The sequence below is a fragment of the Haemaphysalis longicornis genome, unplaced genomic scaffold (genome assembly GCF_048455015.1).
Source record: "Haemaphysalis longicornis isolate Haplotype H1 unplaced genomic scaffold, Haemaphysalis longicornis Haplotype H1 scaffold_5, whole genome shotgun sequence".
Classification (NCBI taxonomy): Eukaryota; Metazoa; Arthropoda; class Arachnida; order Ixodida; family Ixodidae; genus Haemaphysalis; species Haemaphysalis longicornis.
The window spans coordinates 26,244,560-26,271,374 of record NW_027526385.1 but is presented as its reverse complement, the minus strand read 5'-3'; the positions used below and the strand labels follow the sequence as shown (position 1 = coordinate 26,271,374).

Below are 26,815 nucleotides of genomic sequence, written 5' to 3'. Positions count from 1 at the left end.
TTCTTAATTTCCCGTTTCTCTGCGCTATAAGTCTCCACGGTTTTTTTCGCTTCCATTCTCTGTGCCCACTTCGTCGTCTCTGCTGCCTTTACCTGCTTTTTAACTGTTGTGTAAACCCCGCTTTCCCCTACCGACTTTCCGTACCGCTTGGTCAGCTGTCTGGTCCTCGGTCTCCACCGCGTGTCCACGCTCCTCAAATACAGGCACTTAAACACCCTCGCGGCCCATTTTCCGTCCTCCATGTCACGAAGTCGCTCCTAAAACTTTATCTTGCTCTGCGCCTCCCTCACCTCGAAAGACGACCAGCCCATATCCCTTGTACCGCTTCATTTGTAGTTTTACTGTGGGCCCCTAGGGCCAATCTGCCTACCGCCCTCTGATTTACTTCCAGGCCCGCTTGGGTCTCTGGCTTCATGCACAGAACCGAATTAGCCAAAGTTAATCCTGGTACCATGACCCCTTTCCAGACTCCCCTTACCACCTCGTATTTGCTGTATCCCCAGAGCGCTCTATGCTTCATTATAGCCGCGTTCCATCTTCCTTTCGTCTTAAGGTGAGCCTCATACCCCTGCGTGTAATCTTCGCTGTTGTTCAGCTATACTCCTAAATATTTATACTCTTTCACCAATGGTATTTCTACTTAATGCACTGATACTGTTTTGTGCTCCTCGCCGTCATTAAAACCATGATCCCCGATTTTTCTCTGCTAAAGGATAGCCCTAGGAGCGTCGCTTCTTCACCGCATATTTCCATCAAGCCCTGCATACTTATCCGGTTGTCCGCCATCAACAATATGTCGTCTGCAGACATTAGTCCCGGAACCCGTTTTTCCACCACCTGCCCGTTTTTCATGTAGGATAAGTCGAACCCCATGGTGCTGACTTCTAGCTTCCTTTCTAACCCCGTCATGTAGATCATGAAGAGCAGCGGAGAGAGAGGACATCCTTGTTTCAAACCCTTGTAGGTGTATACAGGCTTATTGTATGTTACCCCCTCCCACACTATTTGCACTTGGTTCTCCCGGTATAGCTCCCCGAGTAAGCTAAGGAATTCTGCCCCAACTCCCTCGTCCTCCAGGATACTCCAAAGCCGCTCCCTGTCTACATTATCATACGCCGCTTTAATGTCCAGAAAGGCTAACCACAAAGGTCGGTTTTGCGTCTTCGCCACCTCTATGCATTGGCTTACCACTAATAAGTTGTCGTCTAGTCTTCTGTCCTTTCGAAACCCATTTGGAAGCTCCCCTAATATCCTATTTTCTTCCACCCACTGCTCTAGTTCGAACTTCACTGCCTGCATTGCTAACCTGTACAGCACTGACGTGACGGTTACTGACCTATACGAGCTTGGGCTTGTCCTGAGTCCTTTGCCCTTGTACACTAAGTTCATCCTGCTCATTTGCCACGCGGCCGGAATTGCCTTTTCTTCTATCCTTGTTCGGATGGCTTGCAGTAGCTTTCCCTTGCTCTTTGGTCCTAACTGGTTAATCAACTCCATCGGTATACCATCCGTGCCGGCCGCGGTATTCTTGGGGACCTTTTCCTCTGCTCTTTTCCATTTCAGCTTGTCCCCATCTATCTCCAGACATTTCGGTCTACCCGCCGCGACATCTCTATGTCGCTGCGGGGCCTCTTCATCCATCTTACCGAGCTTCTCTGTGATGATTTTGTGCAGGTATGCTAATGCTTCCTCTCCCTTGAGCATCTGCCCCTCCTCGTTTTCTATAGTACCGCCTTCTGTGGGACTCGTACGTTTCCCTAATGCCTGCACATGGTTCCAAAACCTTTCCGGCGCGTCTCTACCCCTTCCTCGTATTTGTGCTGCCCATCGCTCGCTGTCCCCCTTTATTTTCGCCTGCACTAATTGCTGCACTTTGTGGGGACCAGGGTTCCGGCCGCAAGGCTAGCTCGGCTGAACTCCGCCACGGACCGCCGTCCGGCGTAGCGGTAGAGAGCAGCAAGGAACACACAAACACAACGAACGGCCAAACTCTCGTTTATTGGCGTGCCACCAAATCACGTAGCCGATTCTCGCTCGTCCCGACCCAGCCGTCCGGCGAGGATCAGGAGGCAGGCGCAAGGGGGTAGACAAAGGAAGGTGGGGAAGCCGGATCTCCGGTACTCACGTCTCTCCTCGTTGACCGCTGGAACCCAAGAGAACCTTCCTTCGTCCCGCGCGCCGAGACCGGCCCACCGGGGCCCCGAAGAACCGGTCACGTCACAACGATCGCCGCGCCACGACACGCCAGCGGCGCGGCGCGAGCGACGCATCTGCCGAGGGGAGAGAAGGAGTCTTCCCCCCTCGCCTCGGCGGCCGCGGCGAGGAATGGGGAACGCGCCAGGACTCTGGGTTTCCCACAACTTCCTGCTTCATTTGCTTATACTGCTCCCATTTTAGGTCCACCTCCTCCTGATGTCTCCCCATCCTCTTGGCCTGCCTGTGCTCTCTAGACGCTAGTTTACGTCTCTCTATCGCTGCCTTTATTTCTTTGTTCCACCAGCTTTTGGGTGTTTTTTTTCCTCTCCATCGATTGGCCCCCTCTGCCTTGACTATTTTTTCCTGCATAGTTTTGATGAGCCTGTCATATTCCCACTCTTCTCCAGAATTTCTTTCTATGTCAGCCTCTATGCTTTTGGCTATTTCCGCAATTTGTTTGATGTTTAACTTTTTGCGCTGCCCCGGTCGACCCGTTTTTTCACCTCCCCGATTTCCCAAAACTCAGGTTTATGCGCTTGTGGTCACTGCCCAGACTGTGGTCCCCTTCCTCATCTATGGTCATTCCATCCAACCATTCATAAAGTCCCTCTGAAATAAGGCAGTAGTCAATACTCGACTGTCTCCTACCACACTCCCACGTTATTTGACCCTCGCATTTTTGTTCCCTATTTACTATGATCAGCTTCTGGTACTCACACATATCTAGCATTAGATATCCGTTGAAGTCGGTGTACCCGTCTAGATCTTCAATGTGGGCGTTCATGTCCCCTACCAATAGTACCTCCCCGGAACGTTTCAAATCTTCGATGTCCTTTTTTAGACACGCCACCAGTTTTTCGTTTTGTTCTTTGCTATCCTTACCCGTCCACAGGTAAGACACCCCTAAAGCCATCTCCCTACCCTCCACTATCCCTTTCATCCACATATGTTCTTTACAGTCTTCTTTCACTCTCTTCCAATTAGTCCCCTGCCGTACCAGCATACCTACTCCTCCGCCTTTTCTCAATCCAGCCGTCCTGTTACAACCTTCCCATACATACCCTCCGATTACCGGAGGTTCCTCCAAGTCCCGTACGTGCGTCTCGGTCACAGCGTATACCTGGATATCTTCCTCCTCTAGCTGCTTAGTAATCTTCATCCACTTCTCTCTTTTCCTGCCACCCTGCATGTTTATGTATGCGATATTCAGTTTCCCCCCTCTCTTCTTTACCTGCCGTCGTCGTCCCTTTCGTTTGCCTGCACCGATCTGCACCGACCCCGCTATCTCCTTTTGCTCCTTGCATTTGTCTACGCCATCTTCGCAAAGGCCTGTGGGCCCCCTAAAAAAGCCACAGTTCGCGCCGCGTGTCGTCTTCAGATGGCTGCTCCCAACTTTTATAGAACCAACTCCCACCTGCCCGTTGAAATGCACTCCGTCACGCTGGAACGCCCTTTTCCGGCCCACCCATCGGACATCCCTGTTGATGTCTACGACAGCGAAACTGAGCTCCTTGCCCAGCTCCCGTATGTCTCGGTTTACCTCTACAACTTCCCTTTCCCCATGTACCCCTCTTCCAATTATCTCTGGTACTGTGCTCACGACGACCTGCACATGTGGGCACACCGCCCGAAGTTCCTTCACCCCCTTTTCTAGCTGCTTGTGCACTCCCGCGCCCCTTCCCCGCAGAACGTCATTGGTTCCTCCTGCGATAATCACTAGGTTCTGCCCCTGCATATTTTCCCACATTTTATCATTTGCCTTTTCTAACACTACCCTGATCGTCTGCCCCGGGAACACGCCAACCTGCACTCTCTCGTCCTCTCTCACACGGCCTCTAATATCCATTTCTGAGTACCGCATGTTGGAGTCCCCCGCCACGATCACCATGCGCCTTTCTTCCTTTTCCTGGCTGCCCCCAGGCGCGGCCACCTGCTACCGCGCCGGCTGAGTCAGCGCCAGTCCGGGATCGTCTTCCGGCGTGGCGTATTTGTCCTCCTCCTTTCCCTTCTCGGGGTCAAGCACTGCCGACACATCTGCCTCGTGACCTGCTTCATCATTTGTTGGGATGTCCCCCTTCGTCGCCAGTTTGACCTCCATTTGCGCCAACCTTGCTTCGAGTGCCTTCCTCTGCTCTTTTTTATCCTTCAACTCCTTCTGTAGCTCGCGTACCTGAACTCTGAGCTGCCCCTTCTCTTCCTCGAGCCGGTCGAGGCGCGACGCTAGCACACACACTCTGCACATGAAGTCCTGCCCTTCCGCGTCCTCGACCGACTCGAATCTCGTCTCCTCGAGCGGGTATTCGTGCTCGCACCCCGTGCACATCACACCCGGCTTCTTCCTCTGAGGCATGGTACTGCCCGTCCAAGTCGTGCCCAACTCTAGCTTACTTTACTGCCGCCTTCTCGCGCGCTCCCCTCCAATCTAAAAGTAAGCCGCACAGTGCGATTCTTACCTACAGCATCAATTCTTCTTTCACGAACTACCAACGCTTACAAACCGCCACGTGCAACAACCGCGCGACACCTCTGATTCGGTCACTTCCCTACGCTAACAACTACCGCCCCTTTCAACTGACCTACATCTCTCTCTAAAACATGGTCACTCTAAAAAAGGAATGATAAATTTGAAACACTTATCCGTTTTCGTCGTCGATGCTTCCGCCGCGCTCTGTACGTCCGCACACCTCGACAGCTCGACTCGACCAGGCAGGCCAGGCTCGACCAGGCTCGACTCGACCATTGCTTACTACACCACCAAGCGGAATATTTCTAACTAACGTAATTGCAGCTACTGTCCGCCAAAGTTAACCCATCAGAACTCTCAGTGCGTTCTCGCCTGCACAAACGTTGGGAATATACCCGATTTACCCACGGGGCCTTTTTGGCTGCTAACAGCGTTCAAAGACCCTGCTTACCTGCCTTTCTGGCGTAGCCCCAACCAGGCGAATACACCGTAGTGCACCCTCGCACATCATACAACTGTTGTTTCTGTACTAAACAACAACACACAAACTCTCCTGGATCCATGAATACACCCACATTCGTAAGCGCTACTTGCAGTAGCTCTCACGAGCCATACAATACTTTGCAGTTGTAGGCAATTATTCCAAATCATTTGAGCACTTTTTATTGTTTGGGAGCATAGCGGTAAGAAATGCCAGCACAGGCACATCGTAAGTTCATCGCTTACCTAAAACCAATGAAGCACTATCGTCTTTCACGCCTGGCCAGAGCCATATGTTCGTTTTATTAACGTCAATCGTCCCTGCTTACAAATACAAAACATTGTCATAAAATTTCTCTTCATTGTCCTCATGCTCTATGCCAGGAAACGCCTAATTTGCGTGTTTATTCCTTGATTAATATTCCACGATTTTCCCCTTAGTTGTAAAAGGAGTCACCACACCGCAAGAGACAAAGCATTAGTACAAACTTTATTTCTGGCCAGTGAGGTAAGGAATCGGGCTAGTTGGTTTTGCATGTTCGAAAACTGCGCTTGAGGTTACTAAGAACACACTTTTTTACACAATACAGACAAACGACGTTTGCAGCACGAGCGCAAACACACAACTGATTTATTAAGAGTGAAAGAAGTTTTGCTTGGGCAACAAAACATTTAGCAAGGGTTACAAAGTACGACTGGAAAAGCTGGAGAGGGGGAATTGAAAGCACATTTTTTGATAAAAGCAGGCGCTAAACATCGCAATCTGGTCAATGGCTCTTTATCTTTGTTTATTAAACTGAGCTACAACAAAATCTGCGCATGACGCGTTTCTTTATACCCCGCCTTCTGTCTACGAACTGCTCTTTATGAATTCAATTTCAGGTAGGGACAGCACGATTGAGCGTGCGCTCACGCATTCGGTCTGCTGTTATTAAATGTGAAAGCCTTCCCAGATTTTGCGTGTGGCCTTGTGTGATCTTCCCAGAATTGACGTTTCCTGAAACAACGGCTTCCCACTCACATTTTTTGCAGTGGACCGCCCAATTGCCTGAGGAAGCCGTTTGCTGACATGCGTACCGGGGCTGCCTACGCCAATCATTCAAACATCTTCCTGTCTGGCCCACGTATGCTTTGCCGCAGTCCAGATGAATGTTCTACACTACTCCTACTTCCCATTCAACGAACGTATTCTCATGCCGGGTTTTGCAGGCTTTTTGGTTGCATCCGCCACAGCGTTTACTTTATGGCACATCCCTTTAAGATTGACTGGCGCGGCAAACACTATATTAAGATCATGGCCTTTATATTAGGCCTTGTGTATGTACGGGACAACAGCGTGTTTCTGGTCATTGCTGCTGGGTTCTGGCTGTTTCCTTCTTTTCATGTTCTTCAAAATTTTCCAGCAACTGATAATAGCGTGCTGTCTGGGTAGCCGCTTGCCTGTAGACGTTCTAACGGAAATATAAAGCTTTGCTCGCACCTGTGTGCACACGACCAATTAAGCACTAACATCATGGACCATTAGCGATGGCCCTCTTTACTAACTTGGTGTGCGCCGACTCGTAACAAAGCATTCCTTTCTCGCCTCTGGTTCGGCACCTGTAGCAAGTATGGCTTTTCTCTGCCGTGATGCTTATGTCCAAGTACGGTATTGTGCCCTCGTTATGGATCTAATTAGTGAATTCTAGACCTTCGTGCTCGTCCTTAAAAAACTTTATTATCGTATCTACATCAGCAGCGTCGTGCTGCTGGCCTAAACATCGAAGATACTCCTCGACATAGCCAAAGCTGTCCACTTCGGTAGTCCCTCGGAACATCTGTTCATTGGACCTATTTCCGACTGCCAAGAACATATCTGATAGTGTAGGCGCCAAGCACGATCCGATGCATATCCCATCGACTTGTTTTCATACTGCGCCTTGGTAGTCTAGATGCAATGAGCTCATGTACGCCTCCAAAAGCTTCATAAAGTTCGCCACGCTAATTCCACCCTGATTTTGAAATTTTCCATTTTCGTATGTGCCGATGCAGTCCTCCACCACTCTGAGAGCCAATTTCTCGCAGGTCCGTCGGAAGAAGGCCAACTCTGAATCACAGGGTGCTCATCTTCCAAATGAACAATATCCACGCAGCTCAATCTGCGTGCCTTAGTACCTATGAACACAAACGCTTAACAAGCTGCCGTCGTACATGTGCGATTAGTAGTAACAATTTTTGTTACGTGAAGACGGTCCTGTATAAGCACCGTTTGATTATCAAGTGCAGTTGTAATATTAGACTTACAAGAGCACATCCAACCTTAGAATCAGCTGATTTCCCTTAACGTAACCACCCCTTTCTATGTCTCTCCGCCTAATCTGAGAGGCAGGTAAAATTACGGGTGAGTTGCTGGAGCGGACAGGTTTTCGAAAACAGAACTTGTAATAGTCATTCAATGGTGGCATTACGAAACGCTCCAGTTCTTGTTGTGTCTCGGGGTGGATGATGCTAAGCCTCAAAAGTTTCGTAAATGGCCAGTCAAGGAACTCGTCCTCTTTACCCTTGTACAGTTCAATGCACAAAGCTATATATAAGCCATCATCTTCTTTTACGAAGGAGATTCCCCAAGACATCAGGTAGCGACGCAGATACACTGTGTCGGTCATTCTAGAAAAGCTACCTTTCTTTTCTGCCATTTCTTTGAGTGATGCATATCCCCGCAGTACCCACTGATGCGTTTTTACGTCACTTGGAACGGACGGCAACACTGAACCTATGGTAGACATCAAGGGTTCGCTTTTCTCTGTGTTAAGGACCTTTATTTCACCTGTGGCCCCATCTGACGGAGGCCCAAAATGTTGTGTTAGGGATTCTTTCAGATTTTTAAAGTCTACGGAAACATCAACCCGTGTGTCGCTCTTAGAACCGCTGTACAAGAACAGTTGAGCTACGCGCTCGTCTAGCCTTTTTTCGTGCGTTGCTAGGGCTTGGATCCCTGCGTCATTTCGATCTAAACGATAGATAGTGGCAGCTGACGCGCGTTCAAACTTTTCTGCTAGTGCTTCGAACTCCTGGGCCTGTACTTCCTTCAACGAATTAATGTTGTGGCAAACTTCAACAAGTTTGTCGTTGTGGGAGCCATTCTCCAAGGATAATTGTGCAAGCCTAGCCTCTAGATCGCCCATTCGCTTCTCTACCTGTCTCTTCAGCACTACAAAATGGACATTCCCTTTGATTTCAGTCGCTCGTGGCGCTTCAGGTGCAGTGTGCAATACAAGTGTTGTACATCGGGACTTCAGGTGTGCACACACGTCGCGGCTCAGCACATCCGCCGAGCACGTTGGGCAGCGGGACAGGTGGTGCTTGCAGTCGCGGCGAGCGTGCTCGGCGATCTGCGAAGCTGGAAGGATGACACCGCAGCCATTGGCTTCGTTCCAGCAGTGAACCTACACGATAGAGAGAAGAAAGAAGCCGTGAGAAAACAGGGAAACGAGATATGTTGTAGTTTTTTCCACATATCAGCTGCCTCGCATTGCGTTTCTGTAGCTAGTTATGGTATGGGATGCAAATGAAATAAGATCAAATCAACTTAGACCACTTTATTCCCACACAAAGTACTTGGGGCCGCGAAAAAAAAAAAGCGACAGAAGGACTTAACAGGGTCCACGGCCCCTACACATAGCAGATGCCTCGAGAACATACGTCCAATATATAAAATTTGAAACTTGTAAAGCAAGGTTCAGTAGCACTCATGGTACATCATAAAATTCACATATTAACACCTCACAAAATTAACATACACAAAACGGATGATACATTACACTCCTGTATACATGGTACAGTGTTCACCTGAAATGGAAACTGATAATGTAGCATTTATTCAACGTAATTCGTTCCGTTCTTCGGTATTTTCCAGCGGTCGCATCCGCGAATGCTCCGCGGTTACATTTTAAGCTGAAGTTAGGAACAACTGCGAAGTACATTGTTATTTCTTGTTATATTGGTTTGGTATCGTTTTGAGAAGCAAGGTTTTATAGAAATGGGTCCCTGGTAATTGCTTGATATCCTCAAAAAAGGAGTCTGCATGAGTCTGTACGAGGATGCGAACTGTCTTTTTTGTTATTTTGAAAGTTTGATACTATTCGCCTTAGTTTTGGTGCCCCATACTAAGTGAAAATACTGCCAATGTGATAAAACCAAAGCCCGATATAGTATAAGCTTCACACTTTTGGCCAGACAAAACCTAGGTTTAGAAAGAACACCAGTAATACGACAAAGTTTTGATAACTCTAGGTCAACGTGAGCATTCCACGACATGTGTTCTTCAAACGCTACTCCAAGACGTTTCACCGTAGGAACAATTTTGATATAGGAATTACCTTGTTTCAGTGTGTGCTGGCAGGGAACTCTGGAATTTGGTCTAAAGGGGACTGCTTATTTTAATTGCATTATTGTTCAGGGAATCGACTCGGCACCCGCGTGACGGTTTATCAAGCAGTTCTGTGGACATTCAAAACACATCAGATTGGCTTTTCTCGCTAAGAAGCATGGTCGTGTCATGGGCATAGTTTATAATATTGCAGCGCTATCATTATTGGCCAAATAATTAGAATATATGAAAAACATCTGGGGTCCTAATTTGTTCCCTTGTGGTACTCCTGCAGAAACAGGCTTCAGGGAGGAACTATCACTACGAATTAGCACTTTCTGCCGGCGATTGCTAAGATAGGAGGTAAGTAACTGCAAAACGGTACCACGAAGACCGTTCAAAGCGCAAAACGTAAACGAGGGACGACGAGAGGGCACAGGTTGGAATACCAACTTGCCCAGAAATCCGCCTTAAAGGGGTCGTGAAGAGAAAATGCATTTGGCTTTGCTTAATTTTGTATGCTGGACGACCTTTTAAGAACATAAATCCCAAATATTTTCACAATTCATTGCTTCTGGAATTTAGGAGGCGCCGTTGAAATTCTCATTTTGAGGCGCATCGCAAGCGACCATGCGCGCGCCGGCGGTCGGCAGCGTGACTATAATGACGTCACGTTAAGTACATTAGAGAGTTCAACGCGGTTCAATGTTCTTTGTGTATAATATTCTGCAAAGCTGCAAACCCAATATTTTAAAAATAATGCATCCTTTATTCGTTGCCAAAAAACAGTTTTCTATCCACGTGAGCGGTGTTGTAAACGCTTCAGTTGTCTGGCAACCATTGCAGCAGAACGCAGACCTACTGGGTGTTTGTACAGTTTGTAGCCAGTTTCCCTCCTGAATTTCGCGTTCTTTTCCCGAATTCTCTTCGGAATCGTATCTTTTTTGTATGAAATGGCCCAAGATCGCTCAAGCAAAAAAAAAAAAAAGTGCCCCGTGAGCGATTCGAACTTGCGGCCTTGGGCCAGCCCAACGTTACGGCCAGTGTAGTCGGATACTTTATCCACTACACTATCGACGTGGAAGGCGCACGCGAAGAAAAACTGCTGCATTAAAGCCCTTTCGCATTTGTAACCCAGAAGTCTGTCGTGTTTTCATAAATTCTAATCTACACAGAGCTTTAACCACCAACTTACTGTTGAGCGCTTCTGCAGTAAACCAAAGCGGAGCGTATACAATCAACAAAACAGCGTTAACAGCATTGTTTATTGCAGGAAACACGAAAGCAATCGTCGAACTGCGTGATATTGGGACCCGGCGACTCGGCGCTGTATCGCTGCTTCTCGCTAGTTATATTTCCGCTTGATGAGTGAATAATGGACGGGTTTTAAGTTCCGACTACTCGAAGTTCCTTCGATAAACGTGTTTATGTAATAAACTCTCATTTTAAGCGTTCGGTCATGTATCTCGTCAGGTCAGAAGTTTCACGTTCGCGCAACTCACATTACAGGCTACGTTGGCTACGTGAGACAGACGTCGGCAAGCTTGTGCAAGAATATCGGCTAGCAAAACGACAGTTTAGACTCGTGGAAAACAGCGCAAACAGTTTACGAATGCGCAGTATAGATTAAACGTGGTTACCTGTGCCTGCGCATCTCACCGGTGTTGTTGACTGAAAGTTCGACCATGTTGATCAGTCGTATCAGATATCAGACGTCTCCCGTTCAGTTGCAGAGCGAGTTTCATCATGGCGCCGATGGTGTAACTTTATCTGACCCTTTGCAAGCCCGCTATATGCCGACATATTGTGCAGACGAGGGAGAACTGTGATTGGCTACTTACTGACTTACTGAAACGTCACTTCACGAGTTGAGGAGGAAAGCCTCGGTGAAACCGTAACTGCATTTGTTTACTTATTTGCCGATTTTGGGCGACGAAACGGGTGTGCATTGTTTGTTTATCAAGGTTCCACGGTTTTAAGCGCGCACACATAAGAGTTTTTTTGAAAATCTCTTCACGACCCCTTTAATCAGGTACCACGAAAGCTGTAGAGTTTCAGCTCTTTTCAGCAAAGTGACATACATGATCAATGCTATCAAACGTCTTTGAGTAATCGATGAAAATTCCTAACGTGGACAACTATCGCTCAAAGGTGTTAAGTATTGCCTCTTTTTGGGCTAGAAGTACGGGCTCAGTTGAAAGGCCCTTAACGAATCCAAATTGCGTAGTGGTTATTAGTTCGTTCCTATCAAGGAATGAAATCATGCAAGTGTGTATAAGCTTGTCTAGGCCTTTTGAAAATAATGAAAGTATCACGGTTGGCCTATGATTTGTGAATTCGTTTTTATTGCCTTCCATCTGCAAAACCCTTATTTTAGCCATTTGAAGTTATTTAGAGAAAGTACCGGCCTTAAAACAAAGTTTACAGACATCCTTCAACACCAGTGAAACAAGATCCAGAACACACTGAATTGGCTCGATTGCCCAGCCATCTACGTCAGGGCAACCACGATTTGTAATGGGAAAATGCGCTCACAATTATATTCATGGTGGTGGTTGCCTAGACGGCTGAATCACGACTGCTTACATTCATAAAGTTTGCACAAGCTGGGTTGTGAACGCTTTTGCATACTGATATTAAGAAATCGTTAAAGGCGTCAGGCCATTAGACATCAGGCCACTAGCATCAGGCGATTAGCCAACGTGCAAGGTTACCCCAATTTTTCCTGCATAAATTTCGGTGCCGACGTGGCGTTTATATTGCTACAGTGCCTTCCATTTACAAGTGCGGTGCGTAACTGTTGATATAACGCACAAGCTGTAAAGCTCTTTCGATTCATCACTATCGAGGCAGGACTTGTGCCACCTAGCGACAGTTCACTGGGTCTACCGTTCCGTGCCTTGGTCACTAAGGAAATGCTCTACGGCCCCAGAAGCGTCTCCCCCAAAAGGCGTAAGAGCGAATCCACTGAATGAATGCTTGATTCTGTCATTGCGTTCTGTCCCTCATGCATTCTGTGTGGCTCAGCAGACAACGCCCGAGTACTTTTGTATAAAGCACCGAGCCTCCCATTTCGTTGTTGTTGCCTGGCGCAAAGGATTGGCACCATCCTCGCTTGCGACGGCAAACGCAGCTAAAAGGAAACAAGTACATTTTGACCAGGTGGTAAAAATGTGCAATGGGCATGAATATTTCATTGAAATGGAAGTTGCAGGACGCATCGCTTTGGGTGCCTTTGTGAGAGGCAGAGAGAGTAAGCTTCGTTTAAAGAATGAAGGCCGAGCCTAAGGCGGCCTCTCTCGCCAGGTAATGGCGGTTCTCCTCTCGTCCCCTCTTCCTCTTCTTTCCACAGCCCCTCCTGTCCTTTTTCGTTCCTTCACCGGCTTCCTCCTCCCTATGGTGACTTCTTTCCATGTTCCTGACTCTGGCACAGAATCCCTCTCACCCACTATGAAACTTCGACCATTCCCAACCATTTCATCTTCCTCCCTATAAAAGTACTGCACCCATGTCTTCCTAGAAGAGGAACCCAAGCCCCTAAACATGGGCGTCACCACCTAATGATATGAACCTGTGCGGATAATATTACGCTACATATGGTCACTCAAGTCATTAAACGAGCTAGAGCAGAATAAGAGACTCATAAATGCCAAAACAATTGGGGGATATATAGCGAGCACTCTGTAAGAAAGCAGCTTAGTAAAATAATTAAAATACGCTGATCATTCCTACGCAAATTTTACCTCACGGCTAACAAGACGTTCTCGGTATTTAGCAGCACCCTGCCCTGCTAAATACCGAGAAATAATTTATTTAAAATAACGACAGCTGTTAACTTAAAAAAACAGCCACGGATAGCCTCTCACCTGTGGAGGAAAGGTTAAATTTTCAAAGCTACCCTGTATGGCTCGGCATGTCCAAAAAGGAGTTTATTCCATGTCTACAACAGGGCATTTACACTGCCGTCAGTATGCCTGGGCTTCAATCCATTTACGAGAATACTTTGGGTAACAGTGTTTTGTGTAACGAGTACGTGGATCTGAACTTACAGTAAAACCTCGTCTCAACCAGCTAAACAAGATAGGAACCTAGTTAACCTTAAAATCAGTGATTGTTCGCGCCAGAGAGCCAATTATTAAACAGGAGCGGAATCGCCTACCGGCCAGCCCGTCAGCTTGTGTCGACCATCTGTGTTCCGAATGATCTAGAAGAGCCATGTATGTAGGAGAAAACTAACAAACTTGTCTGCTAAGGAGGAACAAAGGTGCAAGCAAAAGTTGTTACCAGTGAGAATAAACTAAACACACCACGAACCAATTCTTCACTAAATTCAAGCCCCTCCGCTATCAACCTCGACCCAACCCAACGAAAAGCCCACCAATCGCACTGATTTACCTCGACACAATTGGTAGACAACCACACAACACAAGGCCACGTATACCCATAGGCACGAACCCGCATACAGGCACACACGCACTAAGCACAGAGACGAAAGCGGACGCGTGTATGCTTACCCCCCCCCCCCCCCTGCAGACACACACACGCGCGAAGCAGATAACGAACCACTCCGCGTTACATAAACAATCACCTCACCACATACATTTCCTTCCACTGGCATGGCTGCTCTCACGCTATAGTTCTCTGCCACTATGAAATCAGCCGCTTATCTATCGGCATGCATCGCAGCTTATCAAGGGCAGCGCTTGTGCCAACGACGCTGCTGTAAACAGGGACATGAGCGTGCAACGTGCAACTTCAAATTAGCTTGGCGCCACAGTGGCACCGTAGTGCCGAACTAAACAAATATGCACTGTCACCCCGTTGTGCAAGCATAAGATTTGGCAGTAGGTCCGATTCTCAACAGCCGCATAAAATGTTTGATATTTACCATTTTGTTACTGTTATAGGTACTTTTTGGTTTCTATCGTAACTACCAGGCTTTTCACTTAACGGAACTATGAAACAGGAAATTGTGTTGACCCCATGGCTGTTTCGCATACTACTCAGGGTTCTCCTACGGGAGATGGTGTAATTTTATTGTGGGTGTTAGAGGAGAGAGGCAATAAAGAGAGAGAGAGAGAGAGAGAGAGAGAGAGAGAGAGAGAGAGAGAGAGAGAGAGAGAGAGAGAGAGAGAGACTTTGTACGTGGTATGAGTATGTGGTAAGCATTAGCATCATCAAGTTCAACGCAGGTGACGTTTTGCCGTGGTTGGCGTTCCGCTTTAAAAATGACTGCCTTATGGTCTTTGAAATATAAAGTCAAGGGCTGTTGTAGTGGATGAACCCTAAAGATTCTGAAAAATGAGGTCGATGCACGTTCCCCGGATGGTTGTGGGCTCGCTTGTCATCACGGCCCACCGAGACTCGCCGACGCACGCCGCTGCCGACGACGATGAAACGTCGAAGGCGCGTGAAGCATGCTCGCCTCGTGCCGGCCCAGGAAGACACCGGCAACACTGTCGCTCCAATAGCCATTAGGGGAAGACACCAACAGGCGTTCAGCATGCCGAGCATGCGTAATTGGGGTGTGGACGGCGCAACAACGTCAAAGGAGGGACATAGCCCCGACCATGAGATGCTTCGCATCTAAAATGCTCTGCATATGAATACCTTGTCGTAGTGGCGCAATTGGATAGACGTCGGCTTTATACCGCGAGGGACGCAGGTTCGATTCCGACCACGGGAAGTTCCTTTTCTGGCGCTCTTGATATTCGAACACTATCACAATGGCTCCGCAGCAGAAGTTAGTGAACAATAAACTTCGCTTGAAAAAGCGGTCGTGATATGATCACCTTGGGCTGTCACGATTTCGGAGCAATGCTAACTCTACGCGATTTAAGCGATGTGGCGATGCGTTATCATGTGCGCTTGTCTGTTCAGTTACTGTTTCAAAAGCACAGGTCCCTGTTGTATATGGGGATACAAAGAAAGGCGAACAACGGAGGGCAAATTTTCTTATGCAATATGCGCACCCTTAATGATAGGTAAAGAAATTCCCCGGAAGCGCAATTTTATGCTCCTGTTGAGAATCCGACCTACGGCCAAATGTAATGCTTGCATAACGAACGGGGTGACACTGCATATTTATTTAGTTCCGCACTTCGGTGCTGCTGTGGCGCCAAGCGATTTTCGGCCCGCAGCTTCTATTACGCCCAACCCTCCCTTATTTCCTGATCTTGCATTTGTAATTAAGGTAAAAAACAAAAAAAAATACCAATACCAACTTTCGAGAAACACGGGTACATGCGAAGCATGACCCCAGTGAAAGCGAAAACGACCAAAATCAAAGCGCATACACCGCGAAACGAAAACGAAAACAATTGTGCTAAAATAAATCACGATGAACAAAACGAAAACGCGAGGAAACGATCGACCAAAACAAATGCATTCCTTTTTCCTCAGGTTTACCCAAACGCAAATGGGTGGGCGTTATGTTTTGGTATACGTAACTGTAGATCCTACCTCTGCTATCATCGGGAACGTTTACGTTTTTCAATGGCTGCCTGCTCTTCCGCGGAGCGAACCACGTGCGGCCTACCCTTTCCCAGATAGAAAGTGAACTGCCCGACGACTGTAAGCGACCACACCTTCGATGTGGCGTGATGCGAGCTGCCAGAGTGATTGGCTTCAATTGTGGCGGGATATAGCGGGAGACATGTGCGCGCACGCACGCCCGCGTCGACTGCGAACGGATAGATAGAGCTGCACCCGCAGGCCACGTTAATCTAAAGTCTCTAGCCCGGGCACCAACAACGCTTTATGACTGGCCAATTTCACCGAGTGGGTGCGTGCGAAATACTTTATTGGCGTCATTATGATCGTCATTAGAGGGCGTGAATAAATTTGGCTTCGACCGACGTAAAACTATAAACTGCAATGCCGGGCGCGTGTTTCCAAACGCAGCCCGGGCAGAGGCAACACTTCATCCCTAGCCAATTCATCCAAGCGGGTGTGTCTTCATCATCATCATCACCAGCCTATCTACGCCCGCTGCAGGACAAAGGCCTCTCCCAGTATTCTCCAATTACCTCGGTCCCGTGCCAACTGTGACCAATGTATCCCCGCAAACTTCTTGATCTCATCTGCCCATCTAACTTTCTGCCGCCACCTGCCACGCTTGCCTTCTCTAGGGATCCACTCTGTTACCCTTAATGACCAGCGGTTATCTTGCCTTCGCATTACATGCCCTGCCCACGCCCATTTCTTCTTCTTAATTTCTACTAATATGTCTTTAATACCAGTTTGCTCCCTGACCCACTCCACCCTCTTCTTGTCCCTTAATGTTACACCTATCATTTTCCGCTCCATTGCCCGCTGAGTCGTTCTCAATTTAAAGGGACACTGAAGTGAATTTGTCAAGCTCCCGTTTTTGCTTGCACTGTGTAGACTGGCTCAAATTAACACACTATTCATCGTTTATCCGGTTGACAAATCGGTAATTATTTTACAAAGCGCGAAAGAAGAAAAACTACTATGCGCGGTTTGCGGCGGCCGCACCAACTAAAGGCTGTGACGTCAGGAGGGGGGGGGCACCGTGATTGGACGATGCCCAAGGTAAGCAATCAAAAGTTTCGGTTTCGGTTTCGGTTCTGTAAAACAACATGCTTGACATCTGATGGCGTTGTTGGATGGGCATTCTCGATTTCTCAATTATCGCCGTACCGCGCTTCTGCCATGTTTTCGGCTGTCAAATGTCTAAGATGAACCTCCCAGGGCGGCTTGGAATCGTAGAAATCACTAGACGAGGCCTACGCAGTGGATGAACGCCCTCCGCGTCACCGCAGACTCTCAAATGCCATGCGCTTTTCCCGCATATTCGGAGCTTGCCTCACTCATGTCTGTTCGTAAAAAGCTAGTTCGCACCAGGCCAAGGGTGTGCTGATTCAGGCCTGGGCCCACTGCCCGCAAGCAGTCGGTGCTTGTGGCAACAGCACGCCAACGAGAACTCGCTAGCGCGTCATTGTCAGTATGCGCGCGTTCTGAGATCTCGCTCGTGGAGCAGTGAACGTTACGGCCCAAAAATGGTGAACTCAGTTCAGAAAAAAATCCTTACAAAAAAAAATCACATGTACCCTCGGGGATTCGAACTTGCGACTTTCGAAACAAATTCCAGCGCCTCAGACCACTAGGCCACGAGCCGGCGCTGGCAAGTTTGGATATATAAGGTTTATAATGTATGACCAGTTTACACTTTTATTTATTTTAAGCATTTAAGTACTTTATGTGACTATTTGTTGTATGTCACTCCTGCAGTAAGTGTACCCAAACTTCCACAATATCTCACGTCTAGCAATTGCATTTCTTTGACGGAAAAGCGTTCGCAGATGTGCGGTCGTGCTGCTGACCGCGGTGCTTGTTTACCCAGCGCAAAAAGTGCTTCCTTGCTCTCTAGTTTTGCGCTGTACGGTAAAAGTTTCAGGTGATTTTATTTTCTTAGTACCTATATTGACTTCGCTGACTCTTCTCCCGCCTTCAATTGGCCTTAGATTTTCCAACTAGCGTAAAGTCAGCGAAGCGTCGCATGTGCACTTGTGCAGCGCTTGTGTGGAGCGACTCGGACTCTGAGTTTGACAGTGTACAAACTAACAACGTAAGGAAAGGCACACTCTTTCATTCACAAAGGTGTTGTGGCTTAGTTTCAATGGAGCGAGCGAATAGCGACGACCCGTCGGCGGCCGGCGGACGAAACGCTGGGCCGACTGACTCGATCGGTAGGTCGGCTGGTAGGCGAACCGTGCAGTAGCGCAGCCATTTTCCAGCTCATCTCCGGCTGACGTCACACGAAAACGCCACAGAAAATGGGCGAGCGTAAAGAGAGGAGGACAGCATTTTTGAATTGATTTTTCTACTAAATAAATTCGCGTAAACGCGGCCAGAGTGGTCGAAGCAATGCCTACGGACTCCGAACTACAATTTGCGCTAGTAATCCCGCAATGTTTACAAATCACTTCAGTGTCCCTTTAAGTTTAACCCTCTTAGTGAGCCTCCAAGTTTCTGCAACGTAGGTGAGTACCGGTAAGATGCAGCTGTCATACACTTTCTTCTTCAGCGACAATGGTAGGCTGCTATTCATAATCTGAGAATGTCTGCCATATGCACCCCACCCCATTCTTATCCTTCGAATTATCTCTGCCTCCTGGTTGGGATCTGGGGTGACGACTTGGCCTAAGTAGATATATTCGCTTACCACTTCCACTGCCTCGCCACCTATCTCAAACTGATGTGCTGTCCCGAGGTTATTGATCATTACTTTAGTTTTCTGCATATTAATTTTCAGGCCCACGGTTCTACTCTGTTCGCCCAGTGCGGAAAGCATGCTTTGCAATTCGTCCCCCGAGTTACTTAGCAAGGCAACGTCATCAGCAAATCTGAGGTTACTGAGGTATTCTCCATTAACCCTTACTCCCACCTTACTCCCATCGCGGGTGTGTAACAAACTCTAAAATGACATCATCGTTGTCATCGTCGTCATTATTGTCACGTCATTAGAGCACCCGGATAAGCACCACCGACGGGGCTTATCCCCAAATTTAGCTTCTCTCAAAAAGCGAGCCGATAACCCGCGCCTAAATCCGCACTCCGCTTTTCAATAAAGAGTATCAACAGAACATTTGTGCGGGGACCTTGCCGATAACTAGAACCACTCACCGCCAGGGCCCACGGGCTCCTGGCCGTCGTCTATAGGGGACAGCTGTGGGGTGGGGCTCCCCTTTTTCTATCCTGCTGTGGGTAAAAAACGTTTTTACTACCGCTACAACCACAACTTTTATTTTGCCCCGAAAGCAGAACTTACTTTTTTCTCACTGGAATAACCGGTTCGGCGTAAGCTTGACTTTGCTGTTGCGAAATTCTCGTGCGCTTCCCGAATAAAAATTTCAATGTCAGTGGGCTCGATTCCTGGCAGCGGTGTCTGCTTTTTTGATGAGGCGAAATGCGAAAACACCGGTGCGTCTAGATTTAGGCGGTAGATAAAAATGCATACGTAGTCAAAATTATTCGGAGCCCTCCACTATAGCGCTACCCATGATCAATAGACTGAAAATCATACAGCACCGTTCAACTGAGCAGTATTTCGGTCTGATATCAGCCGGAGATCTACAATACCATAATGGCCAGTACCTGAAGAAATCTTTCGAGTGTGCATGCAAGAATACGCGTATGTTCCGGATGCTGGGCGCTGTGTTTGTATTTTTTGCACACCCCCTGCAAGCAAAAAAGCCCTTCAGCCTCAAATTTATTCGTTTTCCTACTGTTGTGTAGTTCCAGCAGCTGATGGTATAGGGAACCCAAACCGGAAGGAAAAAAATAAAGGACTTCATGAGCGAAATTGCAATTTCCGTAAGGGACACTCTTTACAGAAAACCAAAATCTCCCCAGATCCTCTCATTGGTGGTGGTTTACAAAACCACAACTTGAATTTTTTCCCTAAGCGAATGCCTTGTGTCAGGAGATTCTCCAATTTGTCCTATATCCGCAAACTGCTTTTCCTTAGAACCTGTAAGTCAAGCATCAGTTCAATAACAAAAGAATGCGAGAATGAGCGTCTGCTTAGACACACAAAATCGTCACTATGTTCCCAATACGGTCGCCACACAGAAAAAAAACACTAACAGTTGAAAGTTAAAGACTGCTTCCTGTTATTTCAACGAGGCAAGCCTATATCTAAATAATAAGCCGTGGATCCGCCCCCATCCTTGCGCCCTCACCTCTCTTCTCAGTAGCTGCTCGGCCGGGTACTCCTTTCTGCTGACGTCGTCTCTGCCACAAACGTCCCCGTCCAATGGACACACGCACTTCGAAGTGGTCGCGCAGCTTTGGTAGCATGCTTCGCAGAACGTGTGGCCACACACAGGAGTGTATGTCAGTCTCGGAATGTTGCCACACGCACTGCAGATCCTAGACGCAGGAATGGGATCCACGAACCTCAGGGGCCTGCTTTCAAGGTTCTCCGAATACCCGACCAGGGCGAACTCCTGTCTGCATTGAGCCATGTTGAACGGCGTAAAGAGACGAACGGCTTGTGCGGTCTGCCCACTCGTTGCGAGGATATCTGATAAGGAGGAGGAAAATCAACCGCCCTTCGAGCTCTGCAGCTGACGCGACTTGTTTGCCTTCCGTGATAAGCGCGTCTATATGCTCTCGTAGCTGCACTTTGCGCGTCGAACAACTCGTAGATATGATAAAGGCCTTCCAGAAGATTCTGAACACTCGTGCACAGCCTGCTGCTTTCGCTCAGAGTGAAGGCGGGAAACAAAACAAAGTCATTACGGCAATGTGGAACTCAATCACCATCTGATCTTTTTAGCAAAAAAGAGCAGCGAAGGAAGGATGCGGACGACTTTTTGCTTACAACATTTTAGCATACCTTTCAGTAACTCTGGTTCCCGTTATAGCATTTCCTTCCAGCGAAGCATTCAACCTCACCGCCAAGTAATTCCACCTCACCGCACACCAATAATGTCATCCCTCACCTATCGTAACGCTCTCGCCCCGCCTGGTCCTTCCACCTCTCCTACCCTACCGCTCCCACCCACCGCTCCCCAGACAATCCCTGAGCTTTATGCCCTCATGGTCAATCTTTTCTCGCATTTCGATCGCCGCCTCGCCACCATCGAGGAGGCCCTTGACCAACGGCCCCGTCGAAAACGCGCCCCACCCAGCAAGAACAGCCCCCCTCCACCATGCTCCCGAGACGTTAGCTTCACCTCGGACACCGAAGATCAATTATAATGCTGTCTCATCCACCAATTATATGGCAATGGAACTGTCGAGGTCTCCGTCGCAAACTCTCCTCTCTCAAAACTCTCCTTTCATCACAAACGCCTCAGCCGGACTTGATTCTTCTTGAAGAAGCTTTTTGCCTCCCCCAAATTCCTGGCTACGATACCTATCACACAGGTGTTGCTGACAATCCCACCACCCTCAATCTCATCACCCTTATTACAAAAAGCCTCATCTACACCCCCGTAGACCTCACTTCCTACACTACCCCACATTTCCATGCCCATGGCATCCTCATTAAACCAGATCCAAACTCGGCTCTTACCATCAAAATAATCAACGTCTATCATCGCCCAAACAAACCGCTACCCTCTCTTTCACCCTATTTTGCCCGCTCCCCTCCCAAGGATCAGGTTACGCTGGTGTTGGGGGACGTCAATTGCCCACACCCCCTTTGGGGGTACACTAAGGCCAGCCCAACGGGTCGAACTTTGGCCACTGCAATCAGTCAGGGCCGTTTTTGTCTCCTGAACGATCCCGCCTTCCCAACCCGCCTCGGCAACTCAGTCGAACGCGACACCTCCCCAGACTTGTTCTTCCAGGGCACAGGCAGCCCTTCGTGGTCACACCTACACGAAAGCCTCGGAAGCGACCATTCCATTATTGAAATCTGTTTACCGTTTATGCGGACCCAACCTCGTCCGGGATCACGCGTGGCTCTCACCGACTGGCATCGTTTCCGCCTGTCGGATCTCCCCACCATTGACCCATCTAATCCCGACGCTTCGCTTTGTGCTCTCATGTGCAATCATGATCGGCACACGAAATATGTTGCCCCGACAGCCGATGCCCCTTTTATAGACCCACATCTCGTGCACCTTTGGGAGGCGCGCCGCTCACTCATTCGCCGCTGGCCCCGGAACAAAGCCAACCGTCGCCTGCGCCGTCGAAATAACATCCTCACACAAGAAGCCCAGACCTACGCGGATCAATTAGCTCGCTCGAACTGGTGGAATTTCTGTGACTCTCTCAATCCAGCAATGAACACCAAACGGGCTTGGTCCCTCCTCCACTCGCTCATTCAACCTTCCTCACCGGTCCACCCTGTTCCCCGCATCCTCCTCTCGACAAAGCAACATCCTAACACACTAGCAGAGGACCTTCGCTTACTCATGTACCCTACTAGTACACACATTCCTGCTTCTGCGCTTCCACGCCGAGACTTCCCGCCGTCCCCCCTTGACCAGCCTTTTACAGTAACAGAACTGCACCGGGCGCTCAACACCCTTCGTCGCAACACGACGCCAGGGGAAGATCGAATAACTTATAAACTACTCCGCAACCTTCCCGACAGCGCACTTTCAGAACTACTGTCTCTCTTTAACCACATCTGGCTCAGTGGCGAACTGCCGGCGTCTTGGAAACATTCCAAAATTATTTTGATCCCGAAACCAGGCAAACCACACACTCTTCCAAATCTTCGCCCCATCTCGCTTACGTCGTGTGTTGGTAAATTGCTTGAGCGTATGGCATTGACGCGCCTTGAATGGCACCTTTCTCACAACTCTGCCCTCCCTTTCACCCAAACTGGATTCCGCCACTACATATCCACTCAGGATACCCTCCTCCGTATTTCCCATGACGTCTACGGCTTTCGTAGCTCCTCTCAGCTCCGTGGCATCCTTGCTCTCGACATTCATAAGGCCTTCGATAATGTGCAGCACACTGCCATTCTCGCTAACTTAGCCAAAACTAACTGCGGATCGCGCATGTATACCTACATCCATTCGTTCCTCTCTAACCGTACCGCTTCTTTCTCCATCCCGGGCTCTACCTCCCCCCCGTTCTATCTATCAGCTGGTACCCCCCAAGGCTCCATCCTGTCACCCACCCTTTTTAACATCGCTTTAGCTTCGCTTCCTCCACTATTAGATGCCATCCCCCTTCTCTCCTACTCTATATACGCGGATGACACCACGCTCTGGTCAACCAAGGGCAGTCCCGGCCAACTGGAGGACACTCTTCAGCAAGCGTGTGACGTCATCCAAGGCTATGTCACGTCTGTCGGCCTCTCTATTTCGCCTTCAAAATCCGCTCTACTCGTAGTCAGTAACAAGCGTGGAGTAGCCCCGGACCGCTTTCTTCCTCAGGTACAAATTTTTGGCAGCCTTATACCGCATGTTGACACCCTTCGGATCCTCGGTCTCACCTTACATTATGCTGGCAGCTCTGTACCGACTCTGCGCACACTTCACAATCAGATCACTCAGCTATCCCATCTCCTCCGCCGGGTCGCCAACCGAAGAGCTGGACTGGACGAGCATCACCTGCTCCGCATCATCGATGCTTTTGTTATGTCCCGTATACTATATACAATTCCGTATTTGCAACCCTCGCCATCTCAGCTCTCGTCCCTCGAGGCCTCCCTCCGCACACTTTACCGTATCGCTGTGGGAGTACCCCCCTACGCCCCCAGCGCCACCCTTCTGGAACTAGGGATATATAATACTCTTGAAGAACGCATTGCGTGCCATCGCCAGGCCCAAATCGAACGCCTGCAGACTTCTGCCCAAGGTCGTGCTATTCTCAATACACTTAACTACCCCACTTCGCAACTACCCCCCATACCACCGGAGCACCCTCCTTGGGCGACTTTCACTAATTTACGGGTTGAGCCTTTGCCCCGCAACATGAATCCTGATCGACACCCTGCTCGTCGTGCACTGCGCGTTCAGGCCCTCTCCAGACAAATTAATTTTCTACTCTCCCATGGTTCCATCGTTTACTTTACTGACGCCAGCGACATCCCCTCAAACTCAACGGGCACGGCTTCATTTCTCCAACTCCCTTCTTTAGACACTGCCACGCTTTCCTTTCTTTCTTCACCGGGTTCGACCTCTCTCGAAGAATACGCCATTGCCCTTGCAATAGAGCACGCTACTCTCACTGTTCCTACCAGCACGCCAGTATATATCTTCTCTGACTTTCAGTCAGCCCTTCGTAATTTCGGTCACCATGAGACTCACCCACACACTACTGAATTCGTCACTCCGATACTTGCATCGAATCCTCGGCCCCGCTTCACACTGGTTTGGGTTCCTGGCCACGCTGGCATGTGCGGAAACGCCTTAGCAAACGCGCTCACCCGAGTACCTTTCCCGGGTCCGCCCATGTCCTGGCCAACCTTGTACCACCCGCCGACTGTTCGTATTCAACACCTCGCTTCCCGCCGTTACCAATTACACTCCCAACGCCTATCACGTACCCTGTACCCACCCCCCAGTTCCGGTCTAACTCGTGAGGCTGCGTGCCTCATTCGGCAAGCACAAACCTCTTCACTCCCCTCCCATCACATTCTTCACCGCATCTATCGACGCCCTGGTCATCCTTCCTGTCCCACCTGTTCTTCCTACCCATCCATCCCTCATTCTTATTGGGACTGCACCCCGCCATCACTTGACCCATGCCTCGCCTCCATCACCTCCTGGGAGCTCTGGTTGTCTCCCCCGCCGACAGTAAACATCCAGGCTGCCCAGGAAGCTCTCTACAAACACGTGCACCGGATCCGCACGGACATTCTGGAGTACTACGTGGATCCGGTGAATTGAACTTTGAAATTAGGACCTGGACTTAGGTCCTGCGGAAATAAAGTTTGTTCTCTCTCACTCACACCGCACACGTTTGAAAAGAACGGTTGCACATCATACCATTATACCCGGCGTCCCCCTTGGCCACAGAGAATTTCGGCGTAATATTTGGCTTTTTGGCTTTTTGGTAATATTTGGATGCTTTTCGAACTCGTCAATCAATCCTTTTTGATTGGAGCTTTGAACCCAAACTGCACTTCATTTATTTATATATTCCGAAGCCATCAATAATTTCTGATCTATCATGACCTTTTGTGCACTCCGAAAAATACCAACTGCCTGAACGCCCTTCATGGCACAGTGGTTCGACAAGTTTTACTGACAACTGACTACTCAGTTTTCGTTTTCCGGCCACGGTGGCCGAGTTTCCGATGGAGGCAAAAAGCGAAAACGCTCATTTTTTTACGATTTCGGCGCATGTTCTAGATCCCCAGTGGGTCAAAATCATTCCGTTAAGTATATTAAGCTCTCCACTACGGCGCACTTCCTCGCCTGTGTATTGCCGGCTCATTAAACCCCACAATTATTCGATATTTTCAATAATGCCGAGCATTATAAAACCAGTGTATATTAGCTCATTTTGGTAGCTGTTCAGCCAGTTTATAAAGCCTACCAATGTAATTCCATGGCGCAAAGGTCACCTTTGCTTATGAAGCCAAGTAGGGTACGCTGTTACCTACTCTACTGAATACGTTTCCTTGTTTTTTTGCAAACACAAGGGTGCAACATCTACAAAAGGGTGGCAGAATCCGCGGTCGAACTGTGAAGGCATCCCGCTTGTGATTCTCTCCAAGGAAACCTCAGTACGCTCAAAGAATAAAACATCCTAAGCTACCTAATCGACCACAGTAAGGGTCAAAGCAAAACAGGCAAGATGATGCGAGTCTTACACCAATTTTATGGCACATCAAAGGCCTCATGCGGGAGCGGCAGGCTGGATATATGGCCCCTACACCGATGCTGCAGCCGCAAGAGTCCGTTGAAGGTTCACATGCAGATGCTGGATGCCCGATGGTGGTACTACTGCAGCGGAGAATTTCGGGGAGACCGAGACGGTAATACTTCCTGCGGCTTGTATTCTCATATGAATATGTCGTTGGCGTGAACGCCCGAAATTCCCTGCTGAAATGATGTCTTCGGGAAGCCATAAAGGTGAGTGGATTCAGAAGAAAGTCTTGCGGTAAATTCACGGGCAGAAATGAAACAAGCCTGGGTTTAAATGGATTCGTATAATCGTCATGGCGAACGCGTTTGGGCGGTTCAGTGCGAATTTTCACATTTTTGTCAGGAAATATGCCATGTAAGTTTTAATCATTTCGTAATACTTTTTATTAAGTTCTAGAGCACCTTTCTACCAAATATGAACCTCGAAACATAAATAGTTTTGCAGTTCTAAACTTTGTTTTTCGGCGCGGTGGTGGCCCCACACGCTGTATCGCATGCCAGCAAGGCAAACCTAGCAAACATCTGCCACCGGGTGACTTCTTGAAGGCCATACTCGCGTTATCGAGTTGCTGTTGCGATAGTTTGACAAGTTAAGGCAGCTCGCTAGGCGCATTTTTGGAAAAGCTAGTTAGAAACCGAATGGTACAGCGCAGTCACCGTAGCCATAATCGGGATAGGGCCGCGAGTGCAAATCACTGAATAAGCAGGTAAGTAACCCGGTGGGAGCTCTAAACAATTGAAATTGTTTTAAAACGTTTCCGCTACACCGGACGGACACTTAGGAACAACGAAAGGCCGAATAATACCATACGACACATAAATAAAATATAAACGCGATATATATAAACCAAATATTGACAAATATATAAACGCGATATATATAAACCAAATATTGACAAATATATAAACGCGATATAAACAAACTGAAGTAACCGCAAGCATGGGCCCAAATAAGCAGTGCTGACTGTCTCACTCACAACAATTTTGCTGCCACCGTTTTCGCGAAGTCGAAAG

At 48.5% G+C, this 26,815-nt stretch overlaps 1 long non-coding RNA gene across 1 annotated transcript; it reads right to left on the bottom strand.

The window, feature by feature from the left end:
* Positions 1-5,609: 5,609 nt before the first annotated feature.
* LOC144137967 (uncharacterized) lies at positions 5,610-20,508 on the bottom strand. The gene is made up of 2 exons (XR_013315780.1): positions 20,195-20,508; positions 5,610-8,565 (listed from the first exon to the last, which is right to left on the bottom strand). It is a non-coding gene; the product is annotated as an uncharacterized LOC144137967 (long non-coding RNA).
* Positions 20,509-26,815: the final 6,307 nt, after the last annotated feature.